Here is a 14,447-nt window from a genome sequence, read left to right on the forward strand (position 1 = left end):
CTAATTGAATATTTCCTTGATCTCAACAGAACCTAAAACACAGTGTTTTACTGAAATGAGAAYGGCAGGAAATGCCTCAATACATAATTAATGTAAGGCAAATGTTTAACAAACATACAAAAGGATTTACGTTTTCTCCATGTATACGGAGTAATGCATAGACCTGAGCATCCTCAGCTGGTGTAAATCCTTAGGACTCCAACTCTAGTGGAGCAATGACAGTTATGTCATCAGGGAGATTTAAACCAAAAAGGAGGAGTAGGGACTTTACACAGTCCATGGCTGAGCGTTGTGACAAATGACTGAGTGAGCTCATAATGTTAAGCTGATGAGCGGTTATTTTAAGGAATAAAAAGCCTCTAACAACATATGCTCCTGTAGCAGGTGGCTTGCAATTATGATCATTTCCAAATGCTGTCAGAACTATGCCCCATACCCTCTTTGATATTTAAGGGGTAATTGAGTGTTAATTCTATTGACCTTATTTGCAGAATSTCTTCCATCCTGGGAGCATTACGGACTGTCAGGCAGCACACTTTACATAGCTGTCTACTGAATGTTTTTGAGTGTTTTTTTTTTTACCTGAGGCATTTCAGTCATGTAACTTCAGCAATCAATTTTGGCCCAAAGCAGCACAGGCCTCCGTTGCAGGGAAACAAGTATTTACATGCAAGCTTGCTATTAAAGCAGCAAGGGAGAAAAGTGAGTCCACAAAAGCTTAAGAAATAGGTATCTGAGTTGAGTCATCACACAGTCAGCTGAATTACTGGCCATGTAATTAGCCTTTTTGGAGGTCTGTTAAATTATTAATCCCTTTGCTGGATGTAATTATTTTATTGAATCCAAATTAATTCAGTGTTTTAAGAAACAATTGTGCAATTGTAATGAATACATAAAATTAAAAAAAAATGAAACTGCTTTGACACCTAATTTAGATTAGACTGCTGAAACAATTAGTCTTCTGGAATAGTACTCTATGCAAAATTTTCAGGGGGACAGGTCAGTTTGAAACTGGAAAAAAGGTTAATATTTTTATTCAGTGTATGAAAAGCAATTTTTATTTAAAAATTCACTAAACTGACAGTATTCACTGCATATGGAGAGTGAATCAGTGACAAATCAGAGATGGATGTATGCCAAGAAAGAGAGCCAGGGGTTAAACATCTGCAAAGTGCTGGATGAGATTGAAGACAAACCTCAAGCATTTCTGTTTGTTATATAACTAGAGTATTTCCTAGCCATTCACCTAGATCTGGCTTTTCAAACCAAAATCCCTGTGTCTAAAGATGTACATTTAAATAGTTGCAGTGCACAGAAACTGCATCAGATTCCAGAGAATTAACTTAACCTGAACAGATACCACTGAAATACCCCAGGGTAATTAAGTTTTATTTGACCCAGTCTGGGAGGAAAAAATATATATATATATATATGTATACACATATATCATCCAGGTGTCTGGGACTTCCAACACTACCAGGAGTTACCTGATTATCCTAGAGCACTAGCCTCATCAGATAAAGGTAAGGATGGGGGAAGGACATGGAAACACAAAAAGAAGAACAGATAAAAGGGAAATAGGGAGAAGACAAAACATGTTGAGTCTTAATTGAGCYTGGAGAGGAAGCAGGAGGAGGAAAACATAGTCAGCTGGGTTATGATTTATTCCCTCTAGTGATCTCTGTTTGCAGTGGATTGAAACATGCTCTTGTTCCTAATGTATATTTTATACCTTGTTTATCAAGTATGAAGTCAAGGATGAATAAGTTTAAGCTATGGGCAAAGTATGGCACCCCTACAAAACCAATCTCACCATACACTACATGTTAACATAATTACTGGATTTTTTTTTGAGTTGCATGTATGCCGATTCTTCTTGGAGCCCAAGCAATATGCTGTTCTCAGTGTATTGCAGTGAACAGAATGCATATTAAATTTCATAGTTTTTTATATGCATAAGGTGTAATCTTGAGCCAGTGTTCATCACTGAGAAGAAGAGAATCTGAGGTGAATATTGATATTCAGTGGAAGTACAGGCCTCTTTCAATTACCCCACCCCCTATAAAAATAAAGAGAAGTGACCAGACTAGAAGAGTAGCAGGAAGGCACTAAAATTATGAACAGATATCACATGTAGCAAACCTCCAAGAACTCAAAAACAGTGGTAACAGCAGACACTTCTATTTGGCTTCATATTTGCAGATTGAATTGAATATTTTGYTACTTGTAAGAGAATACCTTAAGTTTTCATGTTTATACACATATTTAATAGTCCATATTCATATGAACAGACATGTTGGGTCATATCTTTTACAGACTACTTCTTGGACTCTCAAGGTTCCATCAGTTCACATACATGAAATAGTCTAAATATCTCCCAATTAGTCTTGCTAAAAATTAGTTTTGAAACTAACCCAATGAACTTACGTATCCAGTTACTCTTGGGAAAGCAAGTCTGTAAGAAACAATATCTTTGAAATATGGCTCTGTATTTCTTACACATGGCTGAAAAACTGCCACTTCAGCAACGTAGCATGACAGCTGCTCAAAACTAAACGTTATTCTCTTGATTTGGCTGTGATATACTTAGTAGCCCTATACTCACGAGAGTTTTTAGCCAAACATGTTTTAATTAGTGCATAGAGGAGAGTTTTAAGATACATAGTTCTCAAATGATCCACTGCTGTAGCATGCTTTTTTCCATGATCGCCAATATTCAGGCCAGCTTTCAGTCCTCAATTTAGATAAATCAATAAGTTGCCTCTAAGCAACTTCAGACAGTAAGCAAAATGCCTCTCTAGTATTTTAGCACTACTCCACAAGCAACCAAAGGTAAGCATTAAGAGAGTAACCATCAGAAACCCTTTTTTTCCCCCTTTCAGAAGGTCAATTCTCTCTTCTCAAGTTTTTGCTTTTACTGAAAGCACTTCTTGGAATCTTCACCCTTTGCTTCMGTTGAGGAAGTCATCCTGTACTCTTATACAAGCACCTGTGCCACATTAGCTGTCTCAGAGGGAAGGAAAGTGAGGAAGTGCTGTGGTGAAACAGTTCGGTCTGTCCATGGGTCTATGGCCTCAAAGACGCAGTACTGAGTAAAGAACTATGAAAAAAACTCATAGTTTTTTTTTTAAAAAAGCCGGTGTAAAAGGATAGCACAAACATAGAGCGGAAAAGACTCATAGGCCCAGACACACAATTTTGTTAGAATTTGCAAGGGATCTAAAGCATCATGAGAAGAGACTTTCAAGTGTATAATTAACAAGAGGAAAATCAAAGAATCTAATAGCTAACCACAATATGAGGCTAATTACAATCAAACTGCAAGTTTTGAAAATGTGGAGAGAGGTAATTTTTTTTTTTACTAGACCAACTAATTAAGTAGGAAAAATACATAAGCCTTCAGGAAACAAACGCATCTCCTTAGGAACAAGCTTTTCTTTATTTACCAGTTAAATCAGCTGGCCTAATAATGGCCATTGCCTTTTCCCATAATCTCTTGCTTATATAAGAATATAATTGCTTATATTCTTAGACTACCAAGGTTATAGTACTACCACTAACTTGAAAGTTTTGAATTATTTTTTCACTCCTGCCTCAGCTCAAAATATCAATTTTAATGTCAGAGCCAATCTTATTAAAATTATAGATATAGGGGTGAAAATCAGACTGGAGAAAGGACAGCATAACGTTAGAACCTACATAGATAATATAGTAGTATTTGATTTGGCTAAGTTTTATGTAATTTAGCACTGAGAACATCATCAATTATCTTTAGCAACTTGAGGAATACAGACTCCAGAAGACTAGTGGAAAAAAATAGATTTCCTTATATATCAAATGTCAAAAAGGAAGGGACCCTAACTTCTATTATCAGAAAAATAATGGAGTAAAAATTGAAAAGATCCATACATAAGAATCTGGAATATAATAAAGATATAAATAAGAGCCCAAAAGCTTTCTTTTTTTTCCACAAAAAAAACTTGTCAGGACAAATTTATTTCTGTCTGTGGCACATGAGCTTTAAGAATAGAGAAAAATCAATTTTGCAATGTATTTGAATTTGGCCTTTTGACATCATCTCGCAGGACTTTCCCATAAACTAGCTGATCTGAAGTAGGTATGTAGTTGCTTGGGAATCCCATTCGAAGAATATCTATCAATAAAAAAGATTAATCTTTGAAAAGATTTTGTAAGAATCTGTCTGCATGACAGGGAATTCACTATAGTCATTAAACTGGAAGACAGATGAGATTATTTTTTCCTTTTGAAAATGAAATGAAGCTAGAAAAATTTCAAAACCTTCAGAACACAAGATACACATTTGAAATAATCTTCAAGAACTGGAGAAATCAACAAACAAAATTAAATTCACATGTRTGTGAACAAGACAAACTATCCACAAGTACAAGCTGGAGAACGACCGGCAAAACAAGTATTGCATAGGAAAGAATCTAGCAATTAAAAGGAATCACAACCAAGTAACAAAGTTGTACCATTGCATAAGCAGTAATCATACTGGATCAGAGAAAATTAGAACACCATATACCAAATACACAAAACATTCCTTCTGCTTTATTCAGAAATGGTAATCCTTCACCTGGAGTCTTGTGGCCACTACAGGTTAGCACATGTCAAGGAATACATCAAAAAATTGGAGAATTGAAACGAGTAGRCTCCCAAATGAAGGTGATCTAGAAGCAGACCTCGAAAGAACTTATTTAATTTTATAATGAAGAAGTCTAGGAAGAGATAAATTGATAAGTTTTCAAATTTTTAGAAAAATCCTTTGTGAAAGTAGACAATAAATCATTTTTCCCAACCTCTAGAAAATATAAAAGTTTGCAATAGGGGAGAATTAGGTTAGAATTGAGAGGAAATCTTCTTCTGTGTAAGGGCAACTAAGCAATAAGTAACAGACCTACTTGTTGAAAACTTCTAGGAGGAGTTCACCAAACATCAGTAAAGACTGACTTGCTCTATTGATCCTGATTGGGACAAAGTTTTGAATTAGTGGGTCTCATATTTTGCACAAACAGTATTATTAACAACCCATATGTAATTTTCTACACCTCAATCTGTTGCATAGACAATGATGCTTTAAATATATGTCTATGAAAGCTATTRCATGTAAATCAAATATTAAAATTGAAAGTAAAATGATTGTTACAAACAAGGATTAAAACTCCTTTAACTAAACAGCATGCCTAAGGAACACAGAAGCAAAATAAAAACTGCAAATATATATACTCTTCACAATTTCCCCAGTAGAACACCATTTTCTATACAGAAAATATGTTGTTCCAGAGAGATGAGAGTTTAATTATTAATTACATGAATGAAATGTGAATGCATCATGAGTAGTTCATATTACATTGGCTTCTAAGGTTACTGCATACTCAAGAGTTTTCTGTTTCTTCACATGAGGAAAAAAAAAAAATTCCTGTGCCTTGCAGATTTTAGCTCTAACTTGCTCTTGAGCTACATCACACAATTGTGTAATATGGTTATGGACAAATCTATAGCCTTACTATATGTATCAGCATTACMTATGGAGACATATCATTTAAGCAGTCTGGATATGAAACTCTCAATTTCTCAAAGAGCTGAGAGATGCAGAAAATTAGATCTTGGGCCATTAACAGGCAAAGTGTCTCCCTTGACACTTCACCGATATTACTACCTACCTCCAAACATTTTCTCCTGAATTATAGCCTCTAAGTCTCTGTCACTTCCTAGCCTAGTGCTTGTAAGATAAATAATGTAAGAATTTTTAATTAAGCCTGTGATGTCCTTCATCTCCATCTCTTTATAGTGCCTTAATGGCAAACATCCACTGTTAGGCAGAGCTATAGGTGGAAAAGTATCACTAAAATCAATAGAAATTCTGCACACAGGGCTAAGAGGAGCAAGTCCAAGAACAATTAGAAGAAAATGCACCAAGCTCATGTTCTCTACTGAAAGCTCTGCCTGAAAGTCCTTTAGCTACATATCATATTCTTGAAAATAACTGGGCAAAATATAACTGTCATTAAAAGCAAATGATTTTTTTCTCTCCTTGGTGCTGTGCATTCATAAAATTCACACAGGAGTCATTCATGAAACTTCACTCACATTGTGGATTTATACCAGAAAAAAAACAAGTTTATAAGACTACATTGCCAGAATGATTTCTTGCACTCGCCTTAGAACAAAGCTATGTACCTACATTTCTCCCCAAAGTGAGCTATTACAGACACATCATTTCTCTTCACAGAAAATAATACTTTAAAATTTATCTTTATTTCTCTCACAGTTTTTCTCCAAAATCAGTGTCATCAAAAATAGAATTGGAGAGAGGTTTTAAAGTTATTTTTAAAAACAAACACATGTACTTTCTGACAGGAAAGAGAAGGCTTGTGGCAGGCAGTACAAAACCACAATCTAYTGCTGCTCAGGTCATTGTTCCCTGTTCCCAGTTGCTGGACCACATGCCAACACAGCTAAGACAACAGGCTCCAAGAATAATTGTGTTGGCAGCTTTTGAGCTGCGTCTGAGTCTGTTGTGTTGTTAGACTGCCCATGTGCTGCCTTATCTTCCTTGTTCTCCTGAATGCCTTTTCCTTTTCTTTCAGGGATTCTTCATATAGCTCATCTGTATTTTATCCATTCATGAATAACATCCTAGTGTAATGCTGTATACATCCTGCAAAATGCAAGGCTTATAGAGCAAACCTTCAAGGTAAGAAATTGACTGGTAGATAGGTTTATGAAATGCCTGCTGGCTGAGCTTGGAGACACACACAGGAACTTTCCTGCTGAAATGCAGCCTGACTTGACTTCACACCAACCTGTTCAGCTTTCAGTCTGACACCTCTGCATTACTGCTCTAACCAAGTGCCCATTTCTTATTATAAATGCTATGGTTTTCTGCTAGAGAGATCCTGGCTCAACCTACAAAGACTTGGATTCAGATTTCATGTGTTCTGTTCATCCCAGGGAAGTTTGGTCTGCTATATTGTGCAGCAGGAAGCAAGTTATGGACATTCTGAGGTAGATTCGACTTTTAATTTCCCATTCCATCACTGAGTTGAAAATGGAATTGTAATGTTTTTTTCCTTAGCCATGTCTACACTGCTCAACTAGAAAGCTTCTGAGTATGTCCTAAATACTCTGTGTGCATCTACATGGAAGATATTCTCCACATATCCAGACTGTAACTCTTAGGAGCGCTCACAGACAAAAACCTTGATCCCAGGCCTTGTTGCACACACAAAGTCTTTCTATTACTCACCCTCATCTTCCTTTCCCATGTTATGCACATGCTCCAGGCCAATCATGTAGCCCAACACACATCACATCATCTAGTTTTCCAGGGTCTCATAACATATGGCTGAAAAGGAGAGGGAAAAAACGCAGAATCAGTTAGATGCAGACCAGCCCTCACAGACCTCGTTTAGGCAGATACGTAGCAGCAYAAAGGCCTGCAAGTTCACAGAGGGGAAGGTTAAGCTGTTCTGAGGCTACTCCTTGGTGCAGGGATCCTAACTGCCAGAAGTTAACAGCCTAAAGCTTTAGAGTCCCCAAGCAGCAGGGACACAGTACTCTGTAGGCACAGAGCACGTCTGCAATTCTTTTGGCAGAAGCATCCTGGAATATAATTTCACCTCTCAGGAAGTTTTCACAGTAGCTGAGAGGCTGCTGCAAGACATAGGAGCCTGRGCAGTCAGGAGATTTAGCCTAGATGACGCCTTCAAGAGTGATGCAAGACTAGTGGGTTTTGAGGTCCAGCTATCTTGCCAACTATTTCAATCACCCTATTTGTACAACAGGGTTGCAACATCCTGCATAAATAAATGCTTGTCGCAAGGAATAAGATCCATCAGGGCAAAGCTGCAGCCAGGACTTGCAGAGCATGCAGCAAACAAGGAGCTTGGGCTCCCTCCCCCTTTTCTTGCATGGTGTCCTGTCAAAACTGACATTGCCCTTCCAGAGGGAATACAGGCTTTCTGCTTCCAAGAGAAGGAAGAAAGCCCAACTAAATGGGAAGTAGGAAGGAGAAGGTCTCAGTTTTCCTCCCAGTTTCTGCTGTAATCTGTGGATGTTGTGTGATTGATAACCTGTGTCCTCCTTTGCTTGGAAATAACACACACAACAGAAAGATCCAAGGGCAGGTATTGTATAATTTCCAAGCTCTTTTCAAGTAGCATCACACTGTCCGTTGCCAGCTTGAGTTTCACAAGCCCAGACTCCTTCTTTGGACAGAGACACTTTCTCTAGTGACATTCAACTTTTACCCTGCAAGCTCCTTAAGACCCAGTTTTTGCATTGAGAAAAAGATAGTGTGCATTTAAGAATGCCTTGGAATGCTACATACATAATAACAGATAAGAAAAGAGTAATAAATTATATCTGCAAAAATATTAAATTTTATAACATCATTAAAAATACCAAACTACATTAGRCACTATTAAGAAAAGTAATATCACAAAGTGCAGATGATTTTCTCATCTCCAGATCTTCCTGACTTGACTATATTATTCATTACTTTCATGAAGGTGGTRTAATTTCTGAAGTCTTGTGTTAGCACAGAGAGGCAAAGTGATATGTTCACAATCCATAAAGAGAGTCCTTCCCCAGACCATTACTACATCTTCTATGTAGTATTTCTTGCCTTTTTCAACAGTCTAAGAGATCATGTTAATTAATCAMCATGATTGTGTTTATTCACAAAATGTATATCAACAGGTTGAATATATCATGTCCGAGTCTTTTAAGAAATCATATATTGCACCAAATGACCTTGTCACTTCTGCTCTTACTGTATTTTTCATTGCTCAGCTATAAATAGTGCACACAACACATGTTAAAAAGATTATGCACCCACTGAGGTGGGAAATGACTGAAGAAAACTGTTCTAGTAAACAAGTCCTTCCTGAAGAATGTCAGAATAATTGGCAGCAAGAGCAGCGCCTGGATCACTTTGCTGACAAAAACTAAAACTCACTCCTCCCAGATCATAAAACAAAGATGTGTGTCAGGGAAGCTAGAGATCAGTGATACAGAAACCAAGAAAACTTSGTGCTGCCCTTAGAAACACTCAACCAAAACACTCAACCAAAACTGCATTAACAAATCAACACCTTGAGAATGGTTCAAGTGCTGCCTAATTCCAGGCACCGCCTTAACTCTTCGTGCCACCATCTTCCTAACACTCATGACCTGCTCAGAGGCTGTTCCATACCACATGGGACCTCTAGGACATTTCTCTCTTAYGAAAGATTTTCATTAATTACTTTATAGCATCTGCACACAACAGCTTTCAGGAGAAAGAGTTTTTTTCATATCTCACTTGAGTCTTCTCTGCTTCCGTTTAAGCACATTTTGCTGCTCTGTACACCAAGAGTATGGAGAACAAATGACACTTCTCACTTCAAACCTACTAGACAAGGTTGCTATACTCACTAGCAGTATTTTACATATTTCAAGACTGTTAAGTGTTTTATAAAACGATCCTCTTGCAGAAACTCATGTATCCTAATTCCTCAATGGAAAGTGTACTTATGGAATTGCACACCTCTGCTCTGCATAGCAGTGTCATGCAGTGTCATCTGCAGTTTCCTTACCACACTGCAGATGTAGTCTGTTTCCCTCCTTCACCAACCACAAGCCCTGGACTAACTGCGAATCTGTCTCATGTTCAACAGAAGACTTAGGTCAAAAAGCTTGGGAATTCTTTCCATTTGGTGCATTAAGCCACATTTATGTGAGCATAAAATATGTCTGCTGACTTGCTATTAGTAAATATAGTAAGAAACTAATAGAAATAGTGAGTGGTCAGACATATTTGGCCTGCAGATAAATACAATGGAGGTATTCATACCATCTAGTATGACAGTTTGTGCAAGTCATTCTTTAGAGGAGCCCACTCCCTTCTGCCAACAACATGAGGAAGGTGGGTTCCTAAATTTTGAAGTGCCTGAATATATCTTRGCAGATACAATCTATCTGAAGCAGACAGTGAGTCAATCCTGCAGCAGACCTACACAAGTTGTTACCCCAGCATTGTCCTTTTAGCATGTGCAATATTTGGGTGAGAGCATGCACAGTAAAATGTCCGTAAATGTTCAGGCTGACAAAACTAAATGGCTCAAATATTTCTAAAAAGCAGGAGYACAGTCCAACTTATTTGTAAATGTAGGAGAAAGCAGAGGAAATATTTTGCCACCTTCACTCCGATAATTATGGTGCAACATCTAAATCTTGACATTCCATTTTGAGCTACTCTGGAGATATGTACAACTTTACAGAGGGAGTCAGTTTACTTGGTATTAACATTTAAAATAAGCAGTAACTTTCAAATATAAAGGATAAGGAAAACAAATAGCATTAGAGAATGAGTCTAGGGAAGAGGGAACTTGCTAGTCTGACATGGACAAGGATATTTTTCAAGAACAGATTTGGAGGAGGAGGAGGGGGAGTACACAAAAATAATGTCTCCCAGCCTAGTGTGTTGCACATTCCCAGGCATTTCCTTCCCAAGGCCCCGCACAGAGCAGCAGTGTCAGAGCAYCTGTAGTTTAGGGTTTTCAGTTGTCTCTAAATCTTCTCTCCTTTTTCACAAGGTGATGTCATAGTTTGCAAAGTGAAAACAACATCACTCTGGATCTCCTGTACAAACAAGCAAGGCTTTGCTCCCTCCAGGCACCTGCATCTGCACACACCCCGTCTGCATCTCTCTGGTCTGTGCTCCGCAGCTCATCACAAGGAAGATGCGTGATTAAGTTTTAGCAAAGTGTCAAAGCCAAGTGGCTCATAGACACTTACCTGAAGATTAGAATGTGGTTTAGGCRTTTTCTGAAATTCAAATTAGTGAGTGTCATTTCTCCTGCTTCTACCTCCCTTCAGGGAGCTTTTGATCTGCAGAGAGTGAACAAGAGAGAAAATGAGATGAGACACAAATTCTTGGATCCAAGGGCTGAGACTCCCCATTCCAACACCGGCTCGGGAAGCAGGCAAATAACTGACTTATGCTGGTTACATGGCCAGATTGCAGGGYGCCAATGTCAGTTATTCCTCATAAATATTTAGCTTGAAAATTTCAGCACAATTAATTCAAAACACCACCAGCTACTGAAGCTACATTTGACACCTAGTGCATCAGTTGGAGGAGTACAGACAGGCCTTTGTAATATTATCATGTAGTCCATCATTTGTAATACACTATCAATGCAAAAGCAGTCCCTTGGAGCATTGATCAAAAATTTCATACTCTTTTTTTTTTGTTCACTGAAGTACACATTTTATAAGGGCTGCCATGGTTCCATGTTACTGCCATGTTGCTCAGGAATAAAAGACATTGCAAGGGAAGGAGGGAGATCTGACATATGGTGACCTTCACAGGTTCTATACAGTTTAAAGCACTCGACTTACGTAGTTCTGCATGGAGAAAAATGAAATAGATTGGTGTATTGGAAAGGTATTGWTCATATCAAATTCAATATAAATTTTAAGCTATGTTTAGTGGTCAGGATTAAAATACTAACATTTTCCTGTAAGTAATACTGCCTCAACACCTCTCTAAGATATTATTGCTCTACTACATGAAAGTGTGCCAATCACAAGCACAAGAAAGTAGCAATATTCCCTGAATATTGATGCCGTTTTTGATATTGACAGAAGCAAAGTACAGACACAAGGTAAGAAAAAAAATGTAAGACTGAGATGCAACGAAATCTTTACCATGTATTTTTTATCAGGTTCGTCTCTGCTCTTCAGTCCATTACCAAATTGCAGGAGGACCTGTTACCACTTTGTAACAAAACTTCTTAGGTTGGGATAGGATACACCTAAATGCAGCCCTATCAAAGTTCTCCTGACAACAATTAATTTTCAATCCCTCTCCTTACTGGCAGGGAACAGCACAAGACCAGGACAAAGGGAAATTAATATATGTGAAAAATTTATGTCTTTAAGCATTTTACACATTCTTAATGATACAGCTCACTTGTGTGTATGGAAGTATAATTGCCAATGAAAAATAAAATGGTTCTACACTCRTCAGCTACTCACTTTTAAAAATGCTTATGACTACAACATGTACAATGCTGTGATCCTCTAACTTGTCCTTGAGTACCGCTAATTTTGATGTAGCTATTTTCTGTTGACAGCAGATAAAATCTAAAGTGTTTTCTGAAAATGTAGAAGGATTTTACTGGTTGGAAGGTCCAGATTTAAAGTTTCTCTCCACTTTGGTTTTTTTTTCCCCTTACATATATTTAACAATTTACTCTTTCAGACTGATGCAACCAGTTCAGAAAAATATCATAGCACCAAGCTTGAATTTCAATGAAACAAAGAAATCACTCTGTTCACCCTATAGCAAAGAACTTTTCTATATATTTTCTAAATTTTTACATAAATACTTTCATTTAAATATCTCTTGAACAATAAAACTGAATAAAAAGTAAATCATTGAATAATTCATTTTTTTCCTTGTCATTCAAGTCCAATCTTTCCTCATAAACATATAAAGCCAACTGAATGCCATTAGATTATTGATATAAAATAAAACAGGACTTATCCTCCCCCCGAAAAAAATGCCTTTCTGCTCAGCTTTGGTAGGATTTGTGTGACTTGCACCGATCATCCTCAGCTGTACATTATATTACATGGTACTTGGTCCAGGCAATAGAGTTCTCTTATCCTGAAAAGATACAACATTTCTGCTATAGCCTGACCCTGACAAAACTTTAAACGAAGTATCCCATATAAGCTGAATTGTGACTACTGGAACAGCCACAGGAAAAAAAAAATTCTCAATATTCTCAAATAATCCAAATATACTACTACCCTCAAAGAACTGTAGGTAACTGTTTAAAAATGGGAACTTTCCGGAACTTTCCAGCAATACTCAACTAGATCCACTGCAAATGGATCCATAAAATATTCTCCAGTGCCAGCAGAGCTTTGATACTGACTTCAGTGAAAACTGGACCTTATGTAAAGAATATTTTTTATAATGTTTACTAATTCAGCTTGCAAGGCTGTGTTTAGAGGGATATTAAGCATTAACTAGCAAGTTCTCTTCTGCATTTGTGGAGTATATGTACAATTCCTCACATTGGAAGATGAGTATATACATCTAAAAATAAAGCTCTATACAGTTTCCCAGTAGGCAATTGCTTACTCATTTAAAATGTATGTTTACTTAAAATTTTGCTCCCTGGGATATCCTTATGAAATATACATTTCATTTTATCAGGGATTCCCAAAGGAGTCAGCTGCCAGGCAGCCTTATTCTGGCTCCTTCAGTACAAACAATGTAAAGCAGGACACAATCTGCCAGAGCAGGCAATGCTCAGGAATTACAGTTTTAACTCACAGTCCCTTCTGCCGACAGCAAGGCYGAGTACCCCATTCTGAACCGCTCTGACGGGTAATTCATTCCCAACAGTTATTATCTGGCATTAATTTTCTACAAAAACATGGCATCTGAACACCTCCACATTAAAATCATTTTGGGGAAGGTTAGGAGACAAATAGGAAATGAATAACTGGTATTTCCCTACTCATGAATGTTTTACATATTTTTTCATCCCAAACTCTTGCTATATCCTCCCAGGGTGATTTTAGCTGCTTTTATATTGAGGAAGAGATGTATGGATTCTCCCAGCTAGAAACCTACCTTAAATTCTGTCCCACATTTTGAAAACAAGTAAAGAAAAGAGTTCAGAAAACAAAAATAGAAATAGAAAAAAAAAAAAGAGGTAAAATTCATATTATCACATAATGTCTCATCAAACTTCCAATTCCGTTAAAAGATTTAATACTATACTGCATCAAATTTTCAAAGCAGGGCCCACAGATAAATAGCAATTATGCCAAAGAACATTTTAACTGCAGTCACTGACACATAAACAATCTCCATTGCTGCCCAGAGTCAAATAATACCTATACACCAATAACAGGATTAGTTCATAGAGAAAAGTTTAGTCAAGTAGTATTTTATATTTCAAATGAACACTGTTTTTTACATTTATGACTCATTTCACTGAAGGAGTGCAGAATATAAAAAGGTTAAGAGAATGATGGACATCATAACTTTATTAAATAAATGCATATAACCATCATAACTAGTTTACTGTAACTGCTGTGGAGCTATTACACAGCCTCTCATAAAAAATAATCTGTACCTCTAATATTTTTGTTTATCTCTGTAGATGTGCAAATACCTGAATTCAATTTGTCTATTAATAATCACTGATAGGAAAGAAGAGAAGAAGAAAAAAAAAAAAGAAAAAAAAAAAAGGAAACAAGCTTACACGATTAAGCTTTATCTCTATTAAATTTTGCAATTTTGCTGGATTACTGAGTTATTTTCCATGACTATTGTCTCCCAAAATATCACCTTCTCTTCAGCTGTAAGTACCCCAGGAAAATAGTTCAAACCTTGAAGAGAAGCTTCCAAA

The sequence above is a fragment of the Nothoprocta perdicaria genome, unplaced genomic scaffold (genome assembly GCF_003342845.1).
Source record: "Nothoprocta perdicaria isolate Ctin4 unplaced genomic scaffold, notPer1 scaffold_57, whole genome shotgun sequence".
NCBI classification, from domain to species: Eukaryota; Metazoa; Chordata; class Aves; order Tinamiformes; family Tinamidae; genus Nothoprocta; species Nothoprocta perdicaria.